General features: G+C 38.6%; 1 long non-coding RNA gene across 2 annotated transcripts in view; it reads left to right on the top strand.

Moving 5' to 3' along the window:
• The first annotated feature begins 1,239 nt into the window (after positions 1 to 1,239).
• The window catches only part of LOC126427075 (uncharacterized), a 117,614-nt gene continuing 91,369 nt past the window's right edge, over positions 1,240 to 27,484 (top strand). For both annotated transcript variants that reach the window (XR_007576522.1, XR_007576521.1), the window contains exons 1-3: positions 1,240 to 1,445; positions 1,554 to 1,678; positions 26,539 to 26,650. This is a non-coding gene — a long non-coding RNA (uncharacterized LOC126427075). The remainder of the gene's footprint in view (positions 1,446 to 1,553; positions 1,679 to 26,538; positions 26,651 to 27,484) is intronic.

Genomic DNA, 27,484 nt, shown 5'->3' with positions numbered 1-27,484 from the left:
GTATGTCGAAACTCTTTCGAACTGTATTGCTTAAGTGCAGTACGGGATACAAATTTAGCGTACGTCGATTTCTTAATTTCAACTAGCATTGCTGTCCTGTTGTTCACTTGAACTATGTATCCCCTGCTTCACTAACCATAAATGAAAAACCCGATACAAATTAAAAGCTCATCCGAAGTGTGTTGCTTAAGTACAGTACGGAATACGAGTTTGTCATAAGTCGATTTCCTCGTTTTCACCAGCATTACTGTCCTGTTCTTCACTTGAACGATGTATCCTCCTTTTCAGTAAACCCTAAGTGGAATACAGGATACAAATTGTAGATGTGTTGTTTATTTAGTCTATTACTAACAGTCTTTTCTTATGTACATATCAGTACCACTGATGACAGAAGGACCTACGTATGTAATATATGTATACCAGACTTCCGTTGACCTCTATATATGTACACTGGTGACGAAACGGTGGAAATAGACGTACGCTACATTCGCAACTGTACCTCAATTGTACTACACGGAGACAAGAAAACGACACATGTACAATTTGTATCCCGTACTTCACTTTGGGGTACAGTTTCCTTGTTGCCTTGGAAGCTAATGGTATCCCATTCGTTACTTGAGCTATATAGCTATACGCAACATTTGTATCTTGCTCGCCAATTGACATATATAGTGTCAGTTAAAGGCGAAGTGAAGGATGGGATACAAATTTTCGTTGTGTCGTCAGTGTTAATGCGAAGTGAAGTACATGATAGAAATTTTAGTTGTGCCGGGGGTTTAGCCTTTAATATAGCAAGTACACATTCGAAAATGTCGTACTGATACTAGTGCTGGGAAACGAAAGAAGATCGACAGCTGAGAAATTTCTATTACGTACTTTACAACACGAAAATACACATATTGGTGGAATAAAACAGTGAAATATGTCAAAATAGTGAAATACAGTGAAAGAAGCAAATGGAAAAGTGAACTTACCACACGGAAATATCGAGGAATAACCGAAGCTCACCTAGACAGACAGTAACGAAAGTTCCATACCCACAAACAAACAAGTCCATTCCTATAAACGAAAATAAGACACTAAAATTTTTTCTACAATAACAAACTAATACTCCAAATTACCTCAATATCATTACGAATAATTATTTTAATGTACAATGATAGCGCTTATCCGGGACACAGAACTGTTTTATTATCTATGCCTCGAAGTGAAGACATTACTATCTCTGACTAATGCATGACGATTGACGTTATTGGTCAAAGCCGACAGCGGACAGATTATATTCCCTGCTTCATTAGACCAGAAGTGCTACGCTCGTGACTGGCTTGACGATAATTTACGTCTTGTAAGCGTGTGTGGTCGGATGTGCTCGATAAAATTCAAAACAAAATTGTGATACTTAAATGTCTACTGGCAATTTATAGTTACGGCAGTTACATGAATTGGTAAGAATCGTGAATGATTTGTCATAACACACTAATTTGTGTTAAAATGTTCAGTTTACTTGGTGTATGTGGTAATGAAGATTCTAGTGCCTCTTCTTATGTCAACAGTTCCTGTGAACACGACCCTATTCCAGGAAGTGAACATTGGTGAACGTTAATTATTAGCCCATTTGTCGCTTCCTCGTGTTGCCGGGAAGGAAGACCCACTGGTTGATTTCGCTCCTGTTTATAAGGTGAGAACGCGTCCCTTTTCATTCGTTATTTTTTTCAACGTGTTCCCTAGCTCCCATCGAAAATGAGTTCCATCAGGGATGCAGAATGGACGAGATATATGGAACAAAAGCATGAGAAACCTAGAAACTGTCTGTATACAGTATTAACAGTAAGCTGACATAATATTTGAATGCTGTTCACACATATGACATCAAAACTTGGTCGAGTAAATTAGAAAGTGACTAGTGCCTATATACCAGTACTGTGAGCAAATCAGCAAATTCCTTAAGCTTATCAAGTAGTTCACTGCATATTTCATATTGCTAGTTTAATATTTGCGTGACAACACAGGAAGATAATCGTTGGCTTACAAATTTAGTTATCAAGTCACAATTTTGCAGTAGGGCAATTCCATAGTTACGGGTGTTACATGTACACACCTTAAAATTAGGAAAAATAATGTAAGGAATAATATTTATTGAATTTAATACTGAAAACTTTTAAGGCTTACATTATATTTCGTGTGACAAATGTTGATACTGGAATTGTTTTATTATTCTCCTGGTTATTAATCAAAAAAGTAGTGTTACGGGTGTTACCAAAAGTAGACCTGGCCCCTGTTATGAGTTAGGGAACTCTCTAATTTCTGCAAACTTGATGAAGCTTTTATTCTTGTAAAACAACTGTTAAGAGGTATTGCCCCAAATTTTATTTTGAAATATAAATTTTTATTTTTTTGGACATCATAACTCAGTATATATATTTTTTTCTGTTACGGGTGTTACATTAAATGTTACGGGTGTTACATAGATGCATCAGATTTGATTCTTGAGGAATAAATCTACCTCTTACAATTGCATCAAAGTAAAAGAAGTACTGTAGTTTATTTGGAATAAAAGTATGTGCTTAAGAAAACATATTTGAAGGATAAAGCTATTTATCACACAAAAAATTTTGTTACAATTTTATAGTACAACTAGGCCAAGATATCATTGCTTACATTAACCTAATTTTGTAGGCCTAATAAATTTATGACAAAAATGTTTTCTTATTATTGATAGGTTTAAAAACTTCATTTAATAATCTTTTTCAGCAACATCCAACTCAAAATTGAACTCAAAGTACGAACGGTTACCTTGTTGTTTGATTTCTGGTGTTACCTTAGATAGTACTTGACTGAATTTCACAAAACAAACATCAGTTTCATCTAGTTTAAAAAGTGTTTTAGTTTTTCCTACTGACTTCAGAAAGATTATTTTCACATCCTCCTCTTCATCAACCTCACTCTGGCAGATTCCCAAGTAACAGTACTGACTTTTGGATAGGGTTGGCTTCTTTTTATCACTTGCAATGTCAACCAAGACAAATAACCCAAATTTTAAATCAGACTTTTCAATTTTATTAGTTAGGCTTAACTCACAAGCACTTCCAATATTGTCTTGTGATTCAGATAGTGAAGCAGTCTCCTGATCAGAATCATCAGAACTGCACACTTCATAGAAGTTTATGCATCTTTTTGCATGTAATGTTTTAACTTTGGCGTCGTCAGAAATAATGACACCCTTGTCATTAATGACTCTGCTGTTTTTGAAACCAGCAAATCAGTTGTGTTATAAGGCCAAAAGTGATGTCAGCCCTGGATTTGAAGAATCGCTTGTAAATTTTTCCACCTTTCATCCAAAATAGGAATGTTATGCTCCTATCTTATCAACCCATAGTACCTTAAATTTAGAAAAATTCTTCAGAGTGTAGTCATAAAACTCAATTGTGTTGTTAATAATAATTTTCCTAGATCTAACAGCATGTCCACATGCTCCTCTTCAGCACACCTCCAATGCCATCCATGGCGCCTTTACCATGTGAACTGGCAAAAAAATTCCACTAGACTGTCAATCCAAAGTCTCTCTCAAAATAACATAGATTGGACAAAGTATATTTATTTTTGAACTGCCCAGCACAGTACATTGTTAAACATAGGCTCTTATGAATGACTAGAATTTGCCTCAATAAGCAGTTTACTGGGCCTATGTAAAATTTAAAACTGAGGTTATAAATATTGTTCTTGGAAAAGTTATAATGGAAAATATAAACTATATGTAAAGAATTTTGGGCTTAATTAACTTTTTAGGAGAACATCAGTTGAGTCAGGTTAATGCTCTAATTAACTTTTATAATGTAGGGTAGTGCTTAAAAAATGTATGCAGAGGAATAAAAATTTTAGTTTTCATGCTTAAAACTGTTTTCATATGTAATAAACATAGTTAAAAACTTTTTTCATTCATAATAATACCCTTTGGTTATAATTTAAATGTAGGGCCTAGGCCTACTAAAGATGAAGGTGGCATTAAACCTTCCAATTCAAATTACGGGTGTTATGCATGTGTTAAGTAACACCCGAAACGAAAATTAGTGACACCCGTAACAGCTCTAAGAGTGTTAAATAAGATTTCAAAATGCCATGTAATGGTATGATATTGTAAAACATGTGCATAACCTCACTTTTACAGAAAGGTATTGTACAGAACAAATTTACTAGATTACAAATTAAACTTTTGTATCATTTTTGTTACGGGTGTTACAAGCTGCATATATGTTATAAAACTAACAAAATAAAGAAATGCAATTAGCTTACTTCAACAAAACTAATTATTATGAGCTATAACAATGTTGACTTCAATATTCTTTGCAACAATAGAACAATCAGCCATAGATAACACAACTAATACTCATCTGGAAATAGCATAAAGCATACCTCTGTGGTGCCATAGAGTAGTGCACTTTAAACACTTAGTGAAGGTAGAAATTTATTTTTTTCATATTCATGATTATTTTGCAATGAACAAATGTACTTTTAACTTGGCATTTTTAAGGTTATATTTGTAATATTGTCATTTTAATTTTTTTGTCACAAAGTCTCTTTAACATGGAATGACCCAGTACATTATTACCAACACTCCGATGAAATATGTGATAGCAGTAGTTGGACTTGCGTATTCTATCAGGACGTGCAGTATCATCTTGGTACATAACTTCAAAGAGTTTGTATTTGTCATACATCCGTTTGACTTAAAATTAGTTGAGAAATTAACAAGAATGGTTCTTAGTTATGCAAAGTTCATACACATTTTCCTGTTTCCAGTCACTTTCTGTTGCTAGAGAAAAGTGACAAGTGTCGTGAAAACCTCAGGTTTCTGGTCATTTGGAAATATCTAAATACCATGGCTTTTTGTCGTTGCTAGAAGACATTCTTTGAAACGGTGTATTGTCTCAGCATTGACACTCGCCAGTAAGGTGGAGCTCTTTGTCACTAGTATACACAGGTGCATGGCAGAGGGTACCTCCTACCTTACCAGGTATCAGGCCTTCTTCCTATTCCAGTTGTGATTGTGGGAAGAATGCCTGTTTAAACACCTCTGTATGCACTGTAATTGATGGGCTTATCTCTTTGCTGTCCCTAAAAAAGCTGATGCAGTTTGTGCTCTAGTACATTTCTCATATTCTGATAACTGGTTGTTAACTAAGCTTGCGTGTGCCTAATTCTTTATTTCCTCTACAAATCCACCTGCCTCGAGTGTATTGTGAAATGGTCCACTGTGGAAAAGGTAGCTAAAAATAATTAACATAACCCAACATTATGGTGAACATTCTTTGTTTTATTTATTGGTGGATTATTGTTGCAAGGGTGTTGTACATGTACAGCAGTGCAGTTTAAGAACAACACCGTATAGGTTAGAGAGGCAGTTACGTTCTTACTGGTCTAGTTTCACAAGGATGGGGCAGGTGACTGGCCTTAGCCTAATAGACAAAACGAGTGTTCACATTACAAAAAAAAGCAATTAGGACCATTTTAAGTAGAAAGACCTAACTGCTTCAAGAAGTTAGGTATCTTAACTTCATCATTGTATATATACAAAACAATAATGCACATGACAAAAGGTAGTGAGGACTGGATTACAAATGCTAGTGTGCACACCCACAATACAAGAAGGAAGAATGAAGTACGGAGCATACCCCACCGACTGGCAATGCTAGAACAGGACCCCAGTACTCTGGTATCAGTCTACTAAGAAGTCTGTCTAAAAAGTGCAACGTAGTGTACTTGACAACTTTCCGAAGAAACTTACTCTCACATTGAAAAAGTTTGTTATTCATTATCAATTATGTAATAAAAGCTAAAGGGGTAGAAAAATAAGTGATAATGAATGTTACTACTTTGACACGTCCTGTATTACATGTACATTTACTGTACACAATGTAATCTTACAGGATCAGATAAAATTCAGTTAAATTCAATAGTAAATTGCAGAGCTTGGGAAACGAAGTGTCAAGTTCTAAATTTGAATGAATGAATGTACCCTTAAAAGAAAGGAAGAATGTGTGTGTGTGTGTGTGTGTGTGTGTGTGTGTGTGTGTTTCATTTGTTGTTTTAAGGAATTTGTGTACCATTTACTTTACTGCAGTGCCGTAATAAATAAGACACTTACGTCAGGTTTGTCATTCTTTTTGCTGGGGGTAACACTAATATCGTATTTTTCAGTTGATCTGTATAGGATACCAGTGTTAAGTGTCATTTTCTGCCCATCAGTTAATATTCATGTGACCGGAAATGAGATACTGTGTTTGTGGTTTCCTCCACAATAGGTAATGTCATCTGACCTACAGGATACCAATGGAAGAGTTATAGTTTTCTTCGCAATACTTAATTCGTAGATGAACTGAAGTACACGATACCAGTGTTAGGTATGTTCTTTTGGCTGTTGGTAATACCAGTGTTTGGCTGCTTGCTTACTTTTTCCTTCGTGGCTAACACTGGTATTTTCTTCCTCAGTTGAACAACAAGATATCAGTGATTAGATTAGATTGGTACTTGTTCCATAGATCATGAATACGACACTTCGTAATGATGTGGAACGTATCAGATTAATAAAAGGTGTCAATACAAGATATTACATTACACAAAATATTACATGACACTTAATCTTTTTATTTATTTATTTTTTGTGGCTGTTGGGGAAATTACCCACTTACTATATCCAAAATTCATCTACTGAGTAGGAGTTGCCATTAAGAAATTCTTATTTCCTTTTACATGCTATATGGCTATCTGTCAGACTTAAGATGCAAAGACTTTTGTGGCAGCATAATTTACCCCCTTCTGAGCCAAAGTTAGACTTAACCTTGAGTAGTGAAGATCATCCTTTCTCCTAGTGTTGTAGCCATGTACACTGCTATTACTTTTGAATTCGTTCGGATTGTTAATAACAAATTTCATAAGTGAATATATATATATATATATATATATATATATATATATATATATATATTGTGAGGCCACAGTGAAGATCTGTAGCTCTTTAAATAAGTGTCTGCAGGATGATCTCGGATGAGCTCTAGCAATTATTCTCATTACACGCTTTTGTGCAATGAACACTCTTTTACTCAGTGATGAGTTACCCCAGAATATGACGCCATACGAAAGCAGAGAATGAAAATAGGTGTGGTAAGCTAATTTACTGAGATGTATATCGCCAAAATTTTCAATGACCCTGATAGCACAAGTAGTTGAATTCAAACGTTTCAGCAGATCTCCCATGTGTTTTTTCCAGTTCAACCCCTCATCAATGCATACACCTAGAAATTTAGAATATTCTGCCTTAGCTACCAATTTCTGATCGAAGTCTGGAGTTATTGTGTCATTCCATTTACTGTGTGGAACTGTATGTATTGTGTTTTGTCAAAGTTTAATGAGAGCCCATTTGCAGAGAACTACTTAATGATTTTCTGAGAAACATCATTTACAATTTCACCAGTTAATTCTTGTCTGTTGGGTGTGATAACTAGAGTTTATCATTGGCAAAAAGTTCCAGCTTTGCATCTTCGTGAATATAGAATGGCAAGTCATTAATGTATATTAAGAACAGAAGACTCTTTAAAAATATCATCATTCCCATCTGTTAATTTTAAGGTAAGGTATAGAAGACTGGTAATAATTGTCATGGTCCAGTCTTTCATACCACCTAACAGTGATTGGCTCCAGGGTCTTATTTATGGTTTGAGTTCAAAACATATGTGACCAAAATTAATTACATTAAGAATTCCTATTGGAATTTTATGCTTGTGAATTTGGGTTCCAATGTCTGGTGTGGTCAGTAACTGGAGCACCTTCTTCCAGGAATGAGAACCAGTAGAAATTACAGGCGCAAATAAAGGGCAAAAGCTATAGAACCTGTCCAGGCAGGCAACTTAATGGCTGCCACAGCCAAACAACTTAGTGTGCCAAGGGTTGGTTTACAGAAATGTCAGATTCCACCCATCTGCTTTGACCAATGACGTCACCAATATGGCGGAAATGACCATTCACGACAACTCCCATATTGCGACCATGACGTCATTACATAAAAATGACAAACACAAAAATAGATCAAAAAACCATCAAATACATATTCCTCCAAAAGTATAATGAAACTAACAGGACAAGCGAGGGAACTTGGGGGTATTTGGGTGGGGGCAAACTAAAAATAAACACACGCTGCTAAACTGAACGACAAAAACAGTAAAATAAAACAACCACAACCTTCCCAAAATCAACTAAAAACACTGGAATCAAACACTTCCCTTGACCTATATAGGTCAACAGCAACTACTGACACAACATAAGTCTCAACTTTCACCACCACCACACTTAATCCTACAAAAAAAAAAAAAAAAAAAAAAAAAAAAAAAAAAAAAAAACTTAGAAAATTAAAATTGACCAATTCTCTTGACCTGTTATCCCTAAGACATCTCCACATATAGCTGTCCCTTAGCCGAGACACCAGAACTTTAGTAAGCCTGATTTCTTCACGAGAAACTGAACACTTCACAACATCAGCCAACAGGCCGAATAGCTGAAGTTTTATTGGAGACAATTCACTGTCCCCCATCATCGACGACAACCTAAACTGTTCACCTTGTCAGTCATATCAACACCTAGCAAAGACATAAACAAAGCGATTTACAAAAATTCACACACGACTAACAAAACTACAATAACATCGACATAACAAAACCAAAATTGTTCACTCACTGAAAAATATTCCGCTGAAAGCACAGTCACAACCGATACCACACATATGCAATGCTACCATGCAAATGAACCCCATATGCCGCATAACACGCTAACCGTAAACACACTACCAGAGAGAACCATCGACCACAACAATGCGCTGCCTATAAACACACACACTGAACCAAAAGCATGACCTAATACACAACACATAAACACACCACCAGAGAGCATCACCAATCATATCAAAACGAAACACATGCAAGCACGCCACTCTCACAAACTAAACTCTGCGCCATCATCTTTGTCATGGGTCAAAGCTGACAGGTGGAATCGGACACTTCGGTTAACCCCCAAGGGTGACAGTGCATTACAAAGTGGCAAAAGTACCAAATCACGAAGTATCAGTCCTTATGTTGAACTGACTGGGATCAAGAGAAATTGGTGTCAAGTGGCTTCTATAAACAGCAATAGTGCGCTACCTGGTAAGAAAATAAATGTTCTTTGGGCAGTTTCAGCAAATAAGGAAAGGGAACACACAAAATCTGTCATCACTGTTTGAGATGGTTTATTTAAATCAGGACCAGTTTTGTACGTATGCTGATATTCAAATGACTGTACATTCAGTTTCATGTTGTGACGTTCGATTAGATTTAATTGTTCACTGTTAGATGGAATATCCGTATCACAATTGAGCATTTCTCACCAAAGTATTCACTTGCACCGCCATATTCAGATTTCCACACATTAATGCCACTAAAAATGTTGTTACCTGCAGACGAGACATAAACTCACACATTCAAAATGTGTACTACATTTGAAAACAGAATTTATAACCTATAAGGTATGATTACTTAAAGATAGGCGTAAGACTGAAAATGGCTGCGATCTAAATAACCCACCTTTGATTGTGGCTGGTAGCAGATTTTATTCAACATGAGCTGTGCCCAGCATGCGTTGCGATGGCTCTTTTTCTTTTGGAGTATGTACACATGTGAAGCACACACATTTGCATGTGCAAAATAATGAAAGACGAGGATTCTTTGTGCAGTAATTAAATTTGAAGTTTGTTGGTATACTTTTGAACACAGAGCATTTTTGTCTTTGTCTTTCGCAATAACAATTTTTTTGGCAGACACTTTTGAGTGTGCGACATATAATTGACTCCAGAATGAGATCTTCACTCTGCAGCGGAGTGTGCGCTGATGTGAAACTTCCTGGCAGATTAAAACTGTGTGCCCGACCGAGACTCGAACTCGGGACCTTTGCCTTTGCCCGCGAAAGGCAAAGGTCCCGAGTTAGTCTCGGTCGGGCACACAGTTTTAATCTGCCGGGAAGTTTCATATAATTGACTGTTCGAAAAGCCTACATGTACCTAAAACGACTGACTTGGGATTCAATGGTCATTACGAATGCAAGATGAATAGGTTGCTCCAGTCTTTTGAAATCAAATGGCACGCTTCCTTTTTGACTTGCCATTCAGGATTGTTGCTTTGATGACATTTGGGATTGGTATTTTGACAATGAGCCTGGTTCCACTAGACAACTGTCATTTCTTCTCTCTCCAAAACCCTCGGTGAAGGTTCGCTAGGGATATTGTTACTGCCACAATTTTTCCAGGCAGCAAGCAATAAAATTACCAATCTCGATAGATGGTCCTTCAGGTGCTAGAGATAAATCAGAGGTAGGCAACAAGAACCTCGTAATTCTGTTTCATTAAATTTTACAGATGATGTGAAGAGGTTCTTAAAAAAATAATATTAAGTGAAATCAAACAATGGAAATTCCAGGTAGGAATATAAAGTCTCGGAAGAGAGATTGCTACTTACCATAATAACACACTAAGTTGCAGACAGGCACATTTAAGGGGAGGTATAATGGAAAAAAAAAATTGTTCCCACATTTTCAGATTTTTATCTCTTTATAAAATTTGCAATTTTCTGAATAAAATGATTTGTGTATCACTTATAAACTCACGTGGGAAGTATTTTATTTTCTAAATATAATGTACACTAGTTAAAATTTGTATGTGTATTACTTAAAGATGTAACAAAATCGGTAATTTTTTTTATATGGAAGGCTATGGATTGCTGTTATAAAGGTCATGTCCAGAAGAGGATGGGCCTATCTGTGCTTCAACTACATTACGAGGTTTGTCTGGAAAATACGTATAAAAGTTCAAGAATGTCTTTGTTAAAAGTTGCAGTCACCACCAGGTGGGACTACTGCTGTAATCAATCCCATCAACGCTCAGTCCGAGTCGGAGCACTCTGCGTGTGCGGCAGCTTGTTGTGACAGTCACCCTTTTTCACCTGTCGTCGGCCTGGAGCTCTCTCTGAGGAACAGCACGTCAACATCAAGTTTCTTGCAAAGCTAGGCAAGAATGGCTGTGAGATTTTTGAGTGTCTGAAACAAGTTTACGGAGACAAGTCTCCGAAGGAACCGACCGTGAACAACTGGTTAAAAAGGTTCCGGGATGGCCGAGAAGTAGTGAACGGTGGCCCTCGCCCGGGACGCCCGTAGACATCGAGTTCCGATGCAAATGTTGAACGAATTCGGGCTCGTGTTCTTAAAGACCGTAGATTGATGGTCAGAATGATTGCTGACGAGCTGTCAATCCCCAAAACAATCGTTCACGAAATCCTGGCACAAAAACTTGAAATGAAGAAATTGTGTGCGAAAATCATACCGAAGCTCTTGATGCCAGAACAGAAAGCGAAGAGGGTCGAGTGCTGTGAGGATTGGTTGGAAGCAGAGGAACGAGGGGACTTCCTCGACTGAGTCATCACTGGAGACGAGTCCTGATTTTACGAATTCGATGTGGAGCTCAAATCTCAAAGCGAGGAATGGAAACTAGCTGGAGAACCGAGAGCAAAAAAGTTGCGAAAATCGAGGTCCAATGTGAGGACTATGTTGATTGTTTTCTTTGATTCTAGGGACATTGTTTACAAGGAATGTGTCCCTCCCGGCCAGAGAGTGAAGGGACATTTTTACGTCAAAGTTATGACACGTCTCAGAGCTCGTGTGGCTGGAGTTCGACCGGAGTTGGCAAAAGGGGGCAGATGGATCCTTCATCACGACAATGCGCCCGCTCACACGTTGCTCATTGTGCGCGAGTTTTTGGCCCGAAGCTCAATCACCGTGACAGACCACCCACCTTATTCACCCGATTTAGCCTCGTGTGACTTCTTCACGTTCCCGAAATGCAATATGGTGCTTCGGGGGTGGCACTCGGGAAATGTGGAAGCCACCGAGCCGGAAGCGACACGGCAACCGAACGACAACACAACTGAAGACTTTCAGCAATGTTATCAACAGTGGAAACGCCGTTGGCAGAAGTGTATCGCTCTCAGGGTGGGCACTTCGAAGGAGACCATATTGTAATACCTGAATAATTGTAAAATAGTTATTATTCAACTTTTATACGTATTTTCCGGACAAACCTCGTACATGGCGAGTACCACCACAGCCTGCAAGACGGGAAGCCACAGAGAACGCCAGTTAACGTGAGACGAAACAGAATGTCGAGGTTTGGAGTCTTTCTCAAACTATTGAGTAAAACAGATTCTCTCTCGTCTAATCACCTCATTCGGCAGGTTCGTAATGAAGTAACGTCTGTCATTTTGTTAAAAACCAGAATTGTGATGTTTTTATATTAAGTAAACTATTGCAAAAAATTGAATAGTTTGGATGGGAAAACAAGGATTGCTATGAATTTGCGTTTTGTTTGTGTTGCATACTTTCTGCAAACGAAACGCAGCTAATGTATTGAACTAGTCTTTAAACTTGGGAGGAGATCTCGGCAAAATGGATTGTATGAAATGGACTTGGTTCAGATCGTGCCACAACATCTCACCTGTATCTTACAAACGGTTTGGGATATAGAAACAAAATTTTGGCAAAGGATAGCATGCAAAGAGAAGAGTATTTTTCCATATAGTTAAAATGCAAAACTTCCTTATCTTCATGATGTTTAAATAACTACAGATTTTTCAATAAAATAATATAAATTTTTAAGGGATGTTGGTAGGTGGGGACAAGTGAATTGTTGTGGGGTTTTGCAACAACGTAAATAAAGAAATTAAATGTTTCATGATGGACTGTTGTAAGCTCTGCTGTGTTTTGGTAAAAGGAGCAAAAGGAGTTAGGTACTGTCAAAACCAGCTGTCATATTTTCCCTGCCATGACAGTACAAAAAACAAGATGTGTTGACACCATCTTAGAAGACGAGTCATTGAGGATTGTACCTTATCTGGTACATTACATCAGTGGCAGACAAGGGGAGGGGGCTGCAAGTGGAGGGGGGCTGGGTTGTCTGTCTGTGGATGGAGGAGAGGGGGTGTCCTGATATTTTTTCTGAAAGCAGGTTGATTTTATTCAGAATTCTAGTACACCCTATTATTCCCCACTTGCTCAGCTGCAAAACACTATTATTCAACACGATCTCCATTCAGTGTGACAACCTCGTGTCACCTTACTGGAAGGGCCTATAAGCCCGCACGGTACAACTCTACTTGTCGACATCGGAGCCATTGCCTCGCTACATCCGTGTACCGCTTCCCGTGAAGTGCGTCCCCAATCGGACCAAACGGACGGAAGTCGGAAGGTGAGAGATACGGACTGTAGGGCGGGTGAGGAAGAACAGTCGAATGAAGTTTCGAGAGTTTCTCTCAGGTGCGTGGGCTTGTGTGAGGCCTCGTGTTGTCACGGAGATGGAAACAGTCCGTTACAGATGCCATTTTGAAGGCTATGTGTAGTGCTGCCAGCTATTGGAACTTCATGAAAATATAGGGGCTGAAATTCCGTGATGTCCTTCCCCAAATTCTGAATTCTTTTCAACCGATATTGACTGAGAAAAAGTGTTGCATTACTTATTGAACACCCCTTGTATGAGTGGAACAGGAAAGGAAATGATTAGTAGTGGTACGAGGTAAGCTCTGTCATACGTCATACCGTGTCTTGTGGCGTATGTATGTAAATGTAGATAATGAGCTGGATGCAGCTATTCTGCAGGAAACATTTTGATGACTGTACCATCTACACAGCTTTACTGTAATTACAGTTAAGCCAGTATAGAAGACACGATTGTGGAAGTTGTGGAACCCATCTTAGCTTTTTATTTATGTTGGGAAAGACTGCAGAGGATATGTGAAAATATATTCCACAACACCTGGGAAAAGATGGTCTGGATATTGCAGTGAATGGATGAAGGTTAACATGATGCCATGTCTGTCTGATGTACATGGAGAAGTGAAACAAACAATTCAGAAAAGTCAATCCACAAGCTGTGTTCAGTCTGTGTCAATTGTTTCTTAAATCTCTGTGGAGTTCGTGCATTCGCGTCTATTCCTGTTTTGGAACTGTAGAGAATTTCATTCTTTTTGTCATCTACTTATAGATTCGAATTACTTGTAAGGGAAAAAAAAATAGGGGACAGTTTGAAATAATTGCCTGGTATTTGCTGGAGTGCTCAATACTATTGTCAGTCATAACAGGAAATGTGAAAATAATTGTAAGCCCTTTGGAAGGTATGAAAGATCCATCTATGGCAAACCTTAATAGATGTCAGAGTTTGCTCTTTCCAGCTGCATGTGATATTTATCTTTATGACCTACATCAACTTTAGACGCACGGCACTGGAGGAAGTAAATTTAGTCCGACAATATGTGCAGTACCCAAAAATGACTTTGGATTAAAGACTTGTCAAATTTAAAACCCCGATTGAGTTTTTAGTGATGGAAAGAACTGTTACAGACAATGCTGTTAACTTTCAAAAAATTACTTGAGAATGTGCTTACAATGTTAATGTAATGAAAGTTAGATGATGTTATTTCTACTGAAGAAGACACCTGTAGTGACACTGAAACCCAGCCATTGCTTATTACAATAAACTTTATGTAACCAATTTGCTGTAAACATCATTTGTTGCAAGTTTATACACACTTGGTGCCGTCAGCCGTGTTTAAAATTGTAACAGTTCTGTCACTTTTTGCTTCAAAAAATGCAATGATATGGGCATTAACATTGACAAACAAGGAAGGGGGAAGGTAAATAAAAAAATACCATGCGAACTAGCATCATGATGCTACACGCAGGTCGACGATATAAAGTCAGTTTGTAGTAAAAATGTCTGTTACTGATAAATCGGATATATGCACAGTATGTGACAACCATTTTCTAAGCATTGCTGGTGATTTTAAATAAAAATATATTTTTTGCAGGGAGTCGTATAATACTCTTGGCAAATGCCTTTCTGAGGTTGTTGTCTGAAATACTCAGTGATACAGACAAGGGGGAGATTTAGTCAATAATTAAATCACTGAAGACTAAGGACTCTCCTGGTTATCATGGAGTGCCTAGCAGACTATTAAAGTACTATGCTGCACATGTTAGCCCTGTACTTAGCCTTATTTGTAATTTTTCCTTTAGGAATCGTCAGTTTCCTGAACGATTAACGTACTCAGTAGTAAAGCCGCTTTATGAAAAGGGAGAAAGGAATAATGTAGAAAATTTTGAACCTATTTCTATGCCATCAGTGTTTGCTAAAGTTATTGAAAAGGCTGTGTATGTAAGGATAATAGATCATTTTTTATCACACAGTTTGCCATCAAATGTATGGTTCGGCTTTAGAAGTCCTTTAACAACTGAAAATGCTATATTCTCTTTTCCCTGAGGTTTTGGATGGGTTAAACAAAAGGTTTCAGACGCTAGGCATATTTTTTGATTTAACAAAGGCATTTGACTGTGTTGATCACACAATATTGCTCCAGAAGTTGGACCATTACGGAATAAGGGAGTAGCTCACAATTGGTTCACCTCTTACTTTAGCAACAGGCAGCAAAACGTCATTATTCACAATGTTGATAATGGCTGTGATGTGGGATCTGAGTGGGGTAGGGTCAAATGCGGTTTGCCCCAGGGATCAGTGTTGGGGCCACTCCTGTTACTTATTTATGTAAATCATGTGCCCTTTAGTATTAAGGGTAACTAAAATATTTGTTTGCTGAGGACACTAGCTTGGTAGTAAGGGATGTTGTGTGCAACACTGTCTCAGTTTCAAATAGTGCAGTTCATGACATAAGTTCATGGCTTGTAGAAAATAAACTAATGCTAAATCACAGTAAGACTCAGTTTGTACAGTTTCTAACACAAAATTCAACAAATTCTGATGTTTTAATTTCACAGTATGGACATAAGATTAGTGAAACTGAACAGTTCAAATTTCTCTGAGTGTTCAGATAGATAGTAAACTTTTGTGGAAAGCCCACATTCAGGATCTTGTTCAAAGACTAAGGGGCTCCGGAACGCCCTATACTTGCAATGTTAAAATAACGCTTATAAATTACATCTTTCCTCACAAAGTATTGGAGTAGGAAGTTGAACTTTTTACAGATTATTTATTGGAATATGGGCTACAACTTAGCACAGGGATTTTACAAAATTTTAGTTCAGTTATTAAAGATGATTTTTTTCAATTGTAATGAAAATTCACAACATTTTTTTGCAATTTATTTATATATTCAAAAATATACAGTTTTTTGGAAAAAGGCTGTGTCAAATTATGCAGAAGGTACTGTGTAACGTTTACTGAAAGTTTGAAACAAATATGTTTGGAAGATCCTTAGAAAACATGTAATTAGTATGAGAAAATAAAAGTTTTGGGAATCGAGCGACAAAGATTGGATTAACTTTTTAGTGCATTCCAGGTCCATAGGACGGATTATCTTCATCCTCTGCAAACTCCTCCTCCAGCTTCCTCTTGTTCCTCCTCCTGTTTACTCTTGCTTGTATTTCTAGACTCTTTACAGCCCTGTCTGCAGCCCGAAGGTGTTCCTTGTCTAAAGCAAGCATCGCTCGTTGTTGTGTTCGTAGATTTTGCTACCATTTTCTTCAGTTGCAGTTACTGCAACACTGTTCCAAAAGGTGGTCATGTATGAACACTTATCACATTTCAGTTGTATTTCACTAGCAAGTCCTACGTGCTTTATTATGGAGAGTTCCAGACCAACTTCACTACAATGAATACATCTTACACAGTTTGCAAAAATTCCTTTGAGAACCGACATATCAAATAATTCATTCACATCCGATTCGCCCATAAAACATTCATATTTTTCACTCATTGAACCAAGCTTCTTCTGTGAAGTATTTTCTTTCCGACTTTGACTGCTATGGGCAGGTGTACTTGAGAGGTTAGGTTCACCCACTTGGTTATCGTCTTTATTGTTTACAGTAATAACACATACCTTTGGCTTTCCAACATTTCTCCTTTCCTTAAAAGCCTTCAGAGGATTTCTAATAACTTTACTTTTACTCATTATTATACTTCAACAAAACAGAGACTCAAGAAACAGAATTAATTACGAATATTTTCGAGATAACGACAGAGTAAATAAACATGAAACAATCGACAATCACACCAGCGATATATATTGAACCATCACAGGTTAGCCACAACACATACTTTCTCACATCACTAAAATGTACCTGATGAACACGGACGTTAATAATACCATTTGACAGCAGTTTAACAGCGCCACAGTGGGTCACGCCCATGTAGAACACATTTCAAAAAAAAATTTAAAAATAGTTGTACTCTTCGGAATTGAATAAATTATATATCTATTAAAAGGTAATAGTCTGCAGATTCAGAAAACGCAAAAAAGTAAAAATTGAACTTTTCATGATTTTGAGCCTTTCCGGAGCCCCTTAATGTTTCCATTTTTACTATTGAAATGGTATCCAAAGTAAGTGAGCATTCAACACGAAAATTAGTCTACTTTGCTTATTTTCATTCGCTTATGTCGTATGGTATTATATTTTGGAGTAACTCTTCCCATTCTTCTTGTTAACAATATTACCTTATTCCCAAGAATAAGCAGCTTTCACTCTGTTAATACTCGGCAAAAATAAAACCTGCATTTGCATTGGACTTCCTTAACTCTTGTGCGGAAATGTGTGCAGTATACTGCTGCACCCATTTTCAATAAGCTACCACAAGAATTCAAAAATCTTAGCAGTAATCCACGTGCGTTCAAGTCGAAACGTGAAGTTTCCTCATGCGTCACTCCTTCTATTCTGTTTAGGTTTTCCTTGAAAGCTTAAGCTGATTCTTGTTGTATTGTTGATTGCATTTACGTAAACTTACGGATTGACTTTTTTCGGTTTCAGAAACATTTTATTTTTATGTATTATTACTTTTGTTGTAATTTCATGTACTGATATGTTCCATGACCTTGGAGATTTGCTCCTCAATTTGGTCCTATGGAACTTGACTTGTAAATAAATAAAAATAAATAAATGCTGGATTATCAATTCAGGAAGTTCGTCAATCATCGATTAAATGCATTGACAGAATTATAAAGAAAATGTTGCAATGCTATTTAACCATGAAAAAATGGCCAAACTGTTCCAAATGGTTGAAACTAAATTTATGCTTGAAGCTGCTGATGTTCTGGCTGTAGCACTGGAGTATTTGGTAGAAATGTAAGAGATTGATAAGGAGCATGTGCTGAAAGAAATAAAGAGATTTTAGGCATCTCTGTACAAATCGATAAGTGTGTGGAAGTTGCTCTTAGATTGATGGCCTAGGAAACCTTCAAATTTATAATTAGATGGGACTTCCACGAATCATTACTCTGTGTGTCACTTACAGTGCAATACTTCTGGATCATTTATCTCTGTCGCATCATCCGAGAGCAGTTTCTCTGAAACTAATGATGAATCTAGAATGACTAGCCAGTCGAGCCATTTTATCAATTGAAAGGAGATGAATTTAAATGACATAATTGAGAATGTTGTTAAAATGAAGGCACAAACATACGTACAATAGCAATATTTATAACAACTAGTGTCTTGTACTGTGGTTACCAAACTGTTACTGTAATTTTACAGGCTTTGTTTTCAGGCATCAAAATAAAAGGTAATTTTCTTATTTTGTTGCTCTCTACCTGATAATTGCTGTGCTAAATGCTGATATACACTGCGAGTTTCGACCGATATCTTTGAGTGTGTATATTACTGTTGAGGCCAGTTCAGTTCAGTTACGGTAACATAAATATGTGGATGCTGGATACCACATTTGTATGGAAATGACATCTGTTGGACTCAAATGGTTTTCAGCTTGCAGGGATAGCTTGTATATTAGAGAAAGAAGAGAGAAGTGTGAAACAGTGCAGTGGGTCCAAAAAATGTTATTACGTGGTACAGAGGGGATTTCTCACTCTACAAAGAGCCTGAGGAAGAGGAATCTGCATTTTATAAATATTTTAGAAAGTTGAAACACAATTTTTTGTTAAAACAGACTGTTGTGACCTGCCATCACACCCTGTGAGAAACAATTTGTTCAAGGTTAAGTTTAGTTACTGGTTCGGTGCAAATTTTTGTGCAATAGTGATATTGTCCTCAATACCTTTCCCTTCAAGATTTAGAAATTTTCTTTACATTGTGTCTTTGGCTTTTAATAGTTAAACTTCATTGCAGTGAACTAGTGAAACCACGTAAATGTTGACCACTGATGCTTCCAAAACTGTTTCACACACAGTCCAGAGCGCTATTTTACAGTAAATAAGCCTGCCACAAATATGTATGTAAACAAGACTCTGATACATTAGTTGTTGTTATTGTGGTCTTCAGTCCTGAGACTGGTTTGATGCAGCTCTCCATGCTACCCTGTCCTGTGCAACCTTCATCTCCCAGTACCTACTGCAACCTACATCCTACTGAATCTGCTTAGTGTATTCATCTCTTGGTCTCCCTCTACGATTTTTACCCTCCACGCTGCCCTCTGGTACTAAATTGGTGATCCCATGATGCCTCAGAACATGTAAACCAACCGATCCCTTCTTCTAGTCAAGTTGTGCCACAAACTCCTCTTCTCGCCAATTATATTCAATACTTCATCATTAGTTATGTGATCTATCCATCTAATCCTCAGCATACTTCTGTGGCACCACATTTCGAAAGCTTCTATTCTCTTCTTGTCCAAACTATTTATCGTCCATGTTTCACTTCCATACATGGCTACACTCCATACAAATACTTTCAGAAACAACTTCCTGACATTTAAATCCATACTCAATGTTAACAAATTTCTCTTCAGAAACGCTTTCCTTGCCATTGCCAGTCTACATTTTATATCCTCTTTACTTCGACTATCATCAGGTATTTTGCTCCCCAAATAGCAAAACTCCTTTACTACTTCAAGTGTCTCATTTCCTAATCTAATTATCTCGGCATAACCCGACTCAATTCGACTACTTTCCATTATCGTCATTTTGCTTTTGTTGATGTTTATCTTATATGCTGCTTTCAAGACACTGTCCATTCCGTTCAACTGCTCTTCCAAGTCCTTTGCTGTCTCTGACAGAATTACAATGTCATCGGCGAACCTGAAAGTTTTTATTTCTTCTCCATGGATTTTAATACCTACTACGAATTTTTGTTTCCTTTACTGCTTGCTCAATATACAGGTTGAATAACATTGGGGAGAGGCTACAACCCTGCCTCACTCCTTTCCCAACCACTGCTTCCCTTTCGTGCACCTCGACTCTCATAACTGCCATCTGGTTTCTGTACAAATTGTAAATAGCCTTTCGCTCCCTGTATGTTACCCCTGCCACCTTCAGAATTTGAAAGAGAGTATTCCAGACAACATTGTCAAAAGCTTTCTCTAAGTCTACAAATGCTAGAAACGTGGGTTTGCCTTTCCTTAATCTTTCTTCTAAGATAAGTCGTAGGGTCAGTATTGCCTCACGTGTTCCAATATTTCTACGGAATCCAAACTGATCTTCCCCGAGGTTGGCTTCTACCAGTTTTTCCATTCGTCTGTAAAGAATTCGCTTCAGTATTTTGCAGCTGTGACTTATTAAACTGATAGTTCGGTAATTTGCACATCTGTCGACACCTGCTTTCTTTGGGATTGGAATTATTATATTCTTCTAGAAGTCTGAGGTATACTACACACAAAATACTTTGCCATTGTTGCAGCCAAAATGCTGCCTCACTGTGAATGTTGTTCTCCAACATGGAATTAATTGGCTGACATTCATACGCAGCTGGAAATCGTCCCGAGTATTGTCAAAAGATAGGCAGTTGCTGCGAAGCGGTGCGTCGGGAGAGCTGCCGAGAGCTGTGTACCTCCTATACTGGTACCGGAGGTACCTCAAGTACCGTCCTCTCCTGTAAGTCGAGTGTCCTCTGCAGAAAGTACAGGAGCTGCCATTACTTGTGCACTCAAATGTAAGTGGCACGTCAGTGGTAGATCTGGGCCTGCTGTACAACGTGGAAGGGGACCGGGGAGGACTCGGGGTGTCGTACCGATCCCCGTAACCGACGAGTTGGAGTTGAAGTTTTTCACTGAAACTGGAACTGACTCTGTGGGACTCACTTCACCTGTTTGTGGGGAAACCTGTTTTATCCGAGTCAGGAGGAGGCAAACGCAAAAGTGTAGGGGTCTACTAATTGTAGGCAGTTCGAACATACGGCGAATGATGGTACCACTTGGAGAAATGGCTGCAAGAATCGGGAAAGGACACCGGGAGCCCTCAGTGTGTCTGCCCGAGGGTGTTATTCAGTATGCTGAAGAGCCTATTCCAGAAGCCATTGAAGGGACAGCATCCAACCGACTGCACGTTATCCCACACTTTAGAACAAATGCCTGTCCGGGCTCTGAGGTCATTCTTGGGTCATTCCAGTGACTGGAATAGACAGCTGAGAAGACCCGACTTGTGCTTAGTTTGTAATGGAGTTCACCAATAGAGCCCATTTTTTTGTGAGACATTATACGATAATTAAAGTAGTTTTCGAAAACTGATCACTTAGTATGATCATAAGGTAGGTCTTGCGATCAATTCAAATTTGGAAGTATATTTAAATTAAAACTTTTATTATTTCTAAAAGTTTGACTTGCATTATTTATATGTACAATTTTCTCACTCTTATTATTATTGTCACTGAATTATCCTTTATGCTATTTGATATTTCACGCAACTTCAAACTGTAGTATCAATAATCGATACAGAAATTGTAAGTTCTTTGTCGATACAACTCTGAGGTCATTGGTCAGCAACGTGATTTTGGCCACTCGCGTTTTGGCTGCGGTCGAGAGTTGTTGTTTTTGTGTGTGTTTCTCGATAAATATGTGGTATCCACAGTGCACGTGGTACTTTATTTTTGTGATCAGAGATTTTCTAAACAAAAATAGTGGACTCCTGCTTCGTGATTTCGGTCGGTCTGGTAATAGTCAAAACCCACACCTTTTTCATGTGGAGCAGCAAAGGAATCGATCGTCGCCTAGACGACGAAGCCACGTGCACGGTGGCTATTCGGCAGCGTCGAGATAAGTGACATCGTGATTATCTCTACAGATTACTTTACATCTGTCAGCCACACCGTGACGGTGTCTTTACGGGAATAACTTTGCATCGTAGTAGTGAGGGTCCGTGATAAGTTTTAACGAAGCTCACAATTTGCTGCACTGTTCGCAGAACTGATCGTGGCCGCTCGTTTCAGAGTCGAGTGGATGACTGAACCGGAGACTCTGAAGATTGTGTGACAAGCTAGGCTGTCACTTCCTGGACCTGTGCTATAGGGCTGAGAACTGCAGGGTCCCCTTAAATGAATCAGGTGTGCCCTATACGGCAGAGGGCAGTAGTCAGGTCGCAGACTGTGTGTGGGGTGCGATTTTTAGATTAGACGGCTCTCCGTCCAGTCCAGACAGTGATACTTGTACGATACAGGGAAGTATCAGTGTAAGATAGAAAGAAATGTCTCCCGCAGGTGAGAGTATTAAAATCTTAACGGTTAACTCTCGAAGCATTTGCAACAGTGCCAGAGTTTGAAGTGCTCGTGAAATGCGGTGAAGGTTGCATAACACTAGGTACAGAAAGCTGGTTGAAAACTGAAATTGATGGCGGTTAGATTTTCGGGAAAAATTTGAGTGTATATTGACAGGATAGGCAGATGGGGAATGGAGGTGGTGTATTTGTTGCAGTAGAAAAGAGTCGTATCGACTGAGATAGAAATTGAAACTTCATATTGTTGGAGCGAGGCGCAGTATCGATGGTGGGTGTAAAATACTTTTATCCTTCTGTCACCCACCAGACTCGTCTCCTGATGTAACAGAAACCTTCAGAGAAAGCTTCGGTTCACTTGCACGTACGATTTCCCCGATCTTACTGTAATCGTCGGTGGAGACTTTAATCGTCAGTTAATTGGGAAAATTAGTTCTGTTTCTGGTGGGCACGATAAGACGAGCTGTGAAAATTTACTAAATGCCTTAACTGAAAACTACTAGAACAAATAGTTAGGGGCACCGCTCGTGATGGAAATGTGTTGGATCTATTGGCAACAAGCAGATCTGACTTCTTTGAGGATGTCAGCATCGAAACTAGTATCAGTGAGCGTGATGCAGTTGTGGCGACAGTGAGTACCAAAGTAAAAAGGACAACTAAAACAAGCAGAAACTAGATAAAAAATCAGTCGTGTCATATCTCACTGAAGAACTTCAAACTTCCAGCACAGTGCAGGAGTGTGTACAGGAACTACGGGTAAAGTTTAAAAGAACAGCTGACCATGTGCTGGATGGATACGTACCCAGTAGAACAGCTAATAATGAGAGAGAACCTCCACAGTATACAGCTACTGTGGAGAAACTTCTAAAGAAACGGAGTTTACTATGTAATAGGCATAAAACAAAGCGTCGGGCTACAGATAGAGAGATGCCGAATGAAATGTCAGCTGTTAAGAGCAGTGTGTGATGCCTTCAGTGACTGACAGCAGAATGTTGTAGCGTGATATTTCACAAAACCCAAAGAAATTCTGGTCATATGTAAAGGCTGACACCAAAGTTGTGTCCAGCCCCTAGCAAAAGAGCCAGGGACTGTAATTGAGGTTAGCAAACCAAAAGCTGAAATGCTTAACTTCATTTTCAAATGTTCTTTTACAAAGGGAAATCCAGGAGAATTACCCTAATTTAATACTTATAACACAGAAAAGGTGAATGGAAGCGAGTATTAATGGTGTTGAGAAAAAAATCTGAAATCCTTAAAATTGGACAGCTCTAGTGCCCTATGGAATCCTTCTGATTCTATACTGAATTTGCTGCTGAGTTAGCCCTCTTCTTACTATAATCTATTGTAGATCTCTCGAACAAAAGAACTCTGCCCAGTTCTAGGAAAAAAGCGCAGGCCACAGCCGTGTAAAAGAAGGGTAGAAGTGATCCACAAAACAACCGTCCAATATCCTTGACGTAGGTTTGTTGTAGAATCTTAGAATGTATCCCGAGTTCAAACATTATGAGGTATTGTGAACAGTGTGACCACCTCAATGCCAGGCAGCACGGATCCTGAAAATGTCATTCACGAGTAACCCAACTCGCACTTCTCTCGCAGACGCACTGAAAACTTTTCATTGAGGTAATCGGGTAGTTTCAGTATTTCTCCACTTGTGATAAGCATTTGACTCGGTACCACAGCTCAGGGGTGTCAAGTGAAATTTGTGACCGAATTGGGGACCTTTTCGTGTGGAGGACACAGTGTGTTATCTTGGGTGGAGAGTTGTCATCTGATGTAGATGTAACTTTAGGTGTGCCCCAGGGAAATGTGTTGGCACCACTGCTGTTCATGTTGCATATTAATAACCGTACAGACAATGTTAATACTAAAATCAGACTTTCTGCAGCTGATGCAGTTATCTGCAATTAAGTACTATCTAAGATAAGCTGCATATTCATATATTTATTCAGTCAGATCCTGAGAAGATTTCAAAGTGGTGCAACAATTGTAAACTTGCTTTAAATGCTCAGAAATGTAAAATTTTGCAGTTCACATAACGAAAAAAATGTAGTACCCTATGACTATATCAGAGTATCACTGCTGGAATCGGCCTACTCGTACAAATACCTAGGTGTAACACTTTGTAGGGATATGAAATGGAAAGATCACATAGGATCAGTTGTAGGCAAAGCAGGTGGTGGGCTTCAGTTCATTGGTAGAGTACTGGGGAAGTGCAGTTGGTCTACAGGTGAGACTGCTTACAAACCACTCGTCTGACTGGTTCTAGAATATTGCTCAGGAGTGTGGGACCCATACCAAATAGGACTAGCAGGGTATGTTGAACGTGTACAGGCCAGCACGAATGGTTTCAGGTTTGTCTGATTCGTGGTAGTGTGTCGCAGAGACTGAAGGAACCGAACTTCGAGACTCTGGAAGACCGATGTGAAATATCCCGAGAAAGTCTACGAACAAAGTTTCGAGGACTCGCTTTAAATGCTGACCCTAGGAATATACGACAACCCCCCTACGTATCGCTCAAATAGGGATCGTGAGGATAAGATTAAAATAATTACTGTAGGTACAGAGGCATTCGATCGTCTCGCACTGTGTACGTGAACGAAATGGGAAGAAACCCTAATACTGGTACAGTGGGACGTACACTCTGCCATGCACCTCACAGTGGTTTGCAGATGCAATGCCTGAAGGTTTCAGTCCATTTCTTTATCGAACATTATAAATGCCTGACCACTTCCAGATATATTCCACTTAATACCGGTACTCTGGTTTTAACCATAGTATCTCTTCCGCTTAAAGTTGCATGCATACTGCCATCCATTTCATTGTAAAATATTAAATAATATAGCGGTATGTATAGAAGTCCACTTTAGAAATGTAGTATAGAGCAAGTAATGAAGTACACTCGTGTTCTACAATTCATAAGCTACCTCACTGCTTCAATTAATCTTTTGTCATTCATTATAGAATTAAACATTTTAACAAAATAAACAACAAAATGGAACAAATTATACCAAATAACAAAAATAACTAATAGAAATAACACAAAATGTGACAAAACAAAGTTAGGAGATCCATATGTCACTGTATATCAGAAGGAAATGCGTTTCTGGATCGTGTGATAAATGCGTGATGTCGGCCATCAAAACTTTCTTCCTGAGAAACCTCGACAGTGATTTGATGGCCAATGTGGACGCCGCCATTTGAAATGCATTGTGGAATGTTTAGACGCGACACGACGTGAGGTGACGTGATGGGCAGTGAAAACTGACCTTCATTAGAGCATTGACTACATACATTATCAATACTTCACTCTTTTCTGAAGCATCCGACTCATTTTGTACAGAGTGGACACTACAAGCACATAAATTTGTAACTCCGACTGGGGACCTTGTTTATTTTTGCTGCCCTAGGCCTGCAGTAGTTTAACTTGCCACTGCATCTCAATATATAAAAACCTTGAACTAATGGCAGTTTTCATACCAAGTGTTGATGGAAAAGCACATCAGCCTCACACTGTCAAAATTAACAGATCCAGTGATCTTTCTAGCGATTATTGAACATTTCTTGTCACTTCAGATTTTGGTGATGCCTGCTTTGCTCCAGACTGCCGAGCAGAGAATGATTGAATGTAGTGTGGCACTGTCAATTACTGACTTTTGCTTATCCCTTGGGTAGCTGCCTCATTGTCATCATATGTATGCAATTGGACTGTATTTGGATTTAAATACATATTACTAAAATGTATTCAGTGTTGAACTGCTGTTAGTGTGTGACAGTGGATGCAGATGCGTAGAAAATGCTGTGCGTGTACTTGGCTTGACAATATTTTATATCTTAGAAGCATGTCCAGTTGTTTGTGCTCAATAAAAACAGAAAACAAAAAATGTGATGATTACATGTTTACTGGCAATTCATAGTTAAGACAACTATGTAAATTAGTGTGAATCTGTGTGTGAATGATAATTAATGTGAAATCAATCTGTGTTAAAATGTTCAATTTGCTGTTAAGATGTTAATGATTCAAATATCTGTTTACGAACAGTTCCCTGCAGCACAAACCAAATCGGAGAAGTTGACGCCTGTGAACATTAATCGTCAGCCTATTTGTTGCCGCAATGGAAGAATCGCTGGACGCTTCGTTGCCGGTCGACACGGTAAGAATGGATCCCTTTTCATTTCGTTCTTTATTTCATTAATTTGTCCATTGTGATCCGTAGATTTCCTCGAGGCCAAATTCCAGGTCGCTGTATACAGCAACAAACTCGATTGGTACCCTGATGCATTTTTCATAATTTATGTGCAACATACGTGAGTAATACAAGGTGTAAAACTTTGCTTCTGCCATTTTTTTCCCCCGGCATTTGAGGCTTTAATGAAACAAATTGGTTACACACGTATCATTCAAAGTATTTTCCATCGCTGGCCACTACGTTCTCCCATCTTCCGGGCAGTGTACGAATCCCACGTCGAAAAAATGGTTCATCTTTTGAAGTGATCCACGAATTGATCCAATTTGTGACTTCTTTGTGAGATCTGAAGTGTTGGTCAGCCAGGCCGTGCGCCATTGATCTAAACAGGTGATAGTCAGAGGGAGCAATGTCAGGACAATACGGCGGGTGGGGTACGACTTCCCATTTTAACGTTTCAAAGTACGTTTTGACCCTTTTGCAATGTGGCGTCGAGTGTTGTCATACTGCAAAATCCCTTTATCATACCTCCCATTGTATTGTGGCCGTTTGTCTTCGAACACTCTGCTCAAACATATTGTGTTTGATAACGAGCACCTGTGATTGTTTAACTTGGTTTTAACACCTCATTGTACACGACACAGAGCTGGTCCCACCAAATGCAGAGCACGATCTTTGAGCTGTGAATATTCAGTTTGTCCCCAGTCCCAATGCGATGCAGAAATCCCTTTCGTTTTTTGCCTCTGAGGCAACTGTTCACAAACGCCATTCAGTCTCTCTCGGTTTCAGCTCACACGGGAC

This window comes from Schistocerca serialis, chromosome 11 (genome assembly GCF_023864345.2).
Source record: "Schistocerca serialis cubense isolate TAMUIC-IGC-003099 chromosome 11, iqSchSeri2.2, whole genome shotgun sequence".
Taxonomy (NCBI): domain Eukaryota; kingdom Metazoa; phylum Arthropoda; class Insecta; order Orthoptera; family Acrididae; genus Schistocerca; species Schistocerca serialis.
Note: the sequence above shows the minus strand (reverse complement) of the source record. Positions and strands in the feature narration are given on the sequence as shown.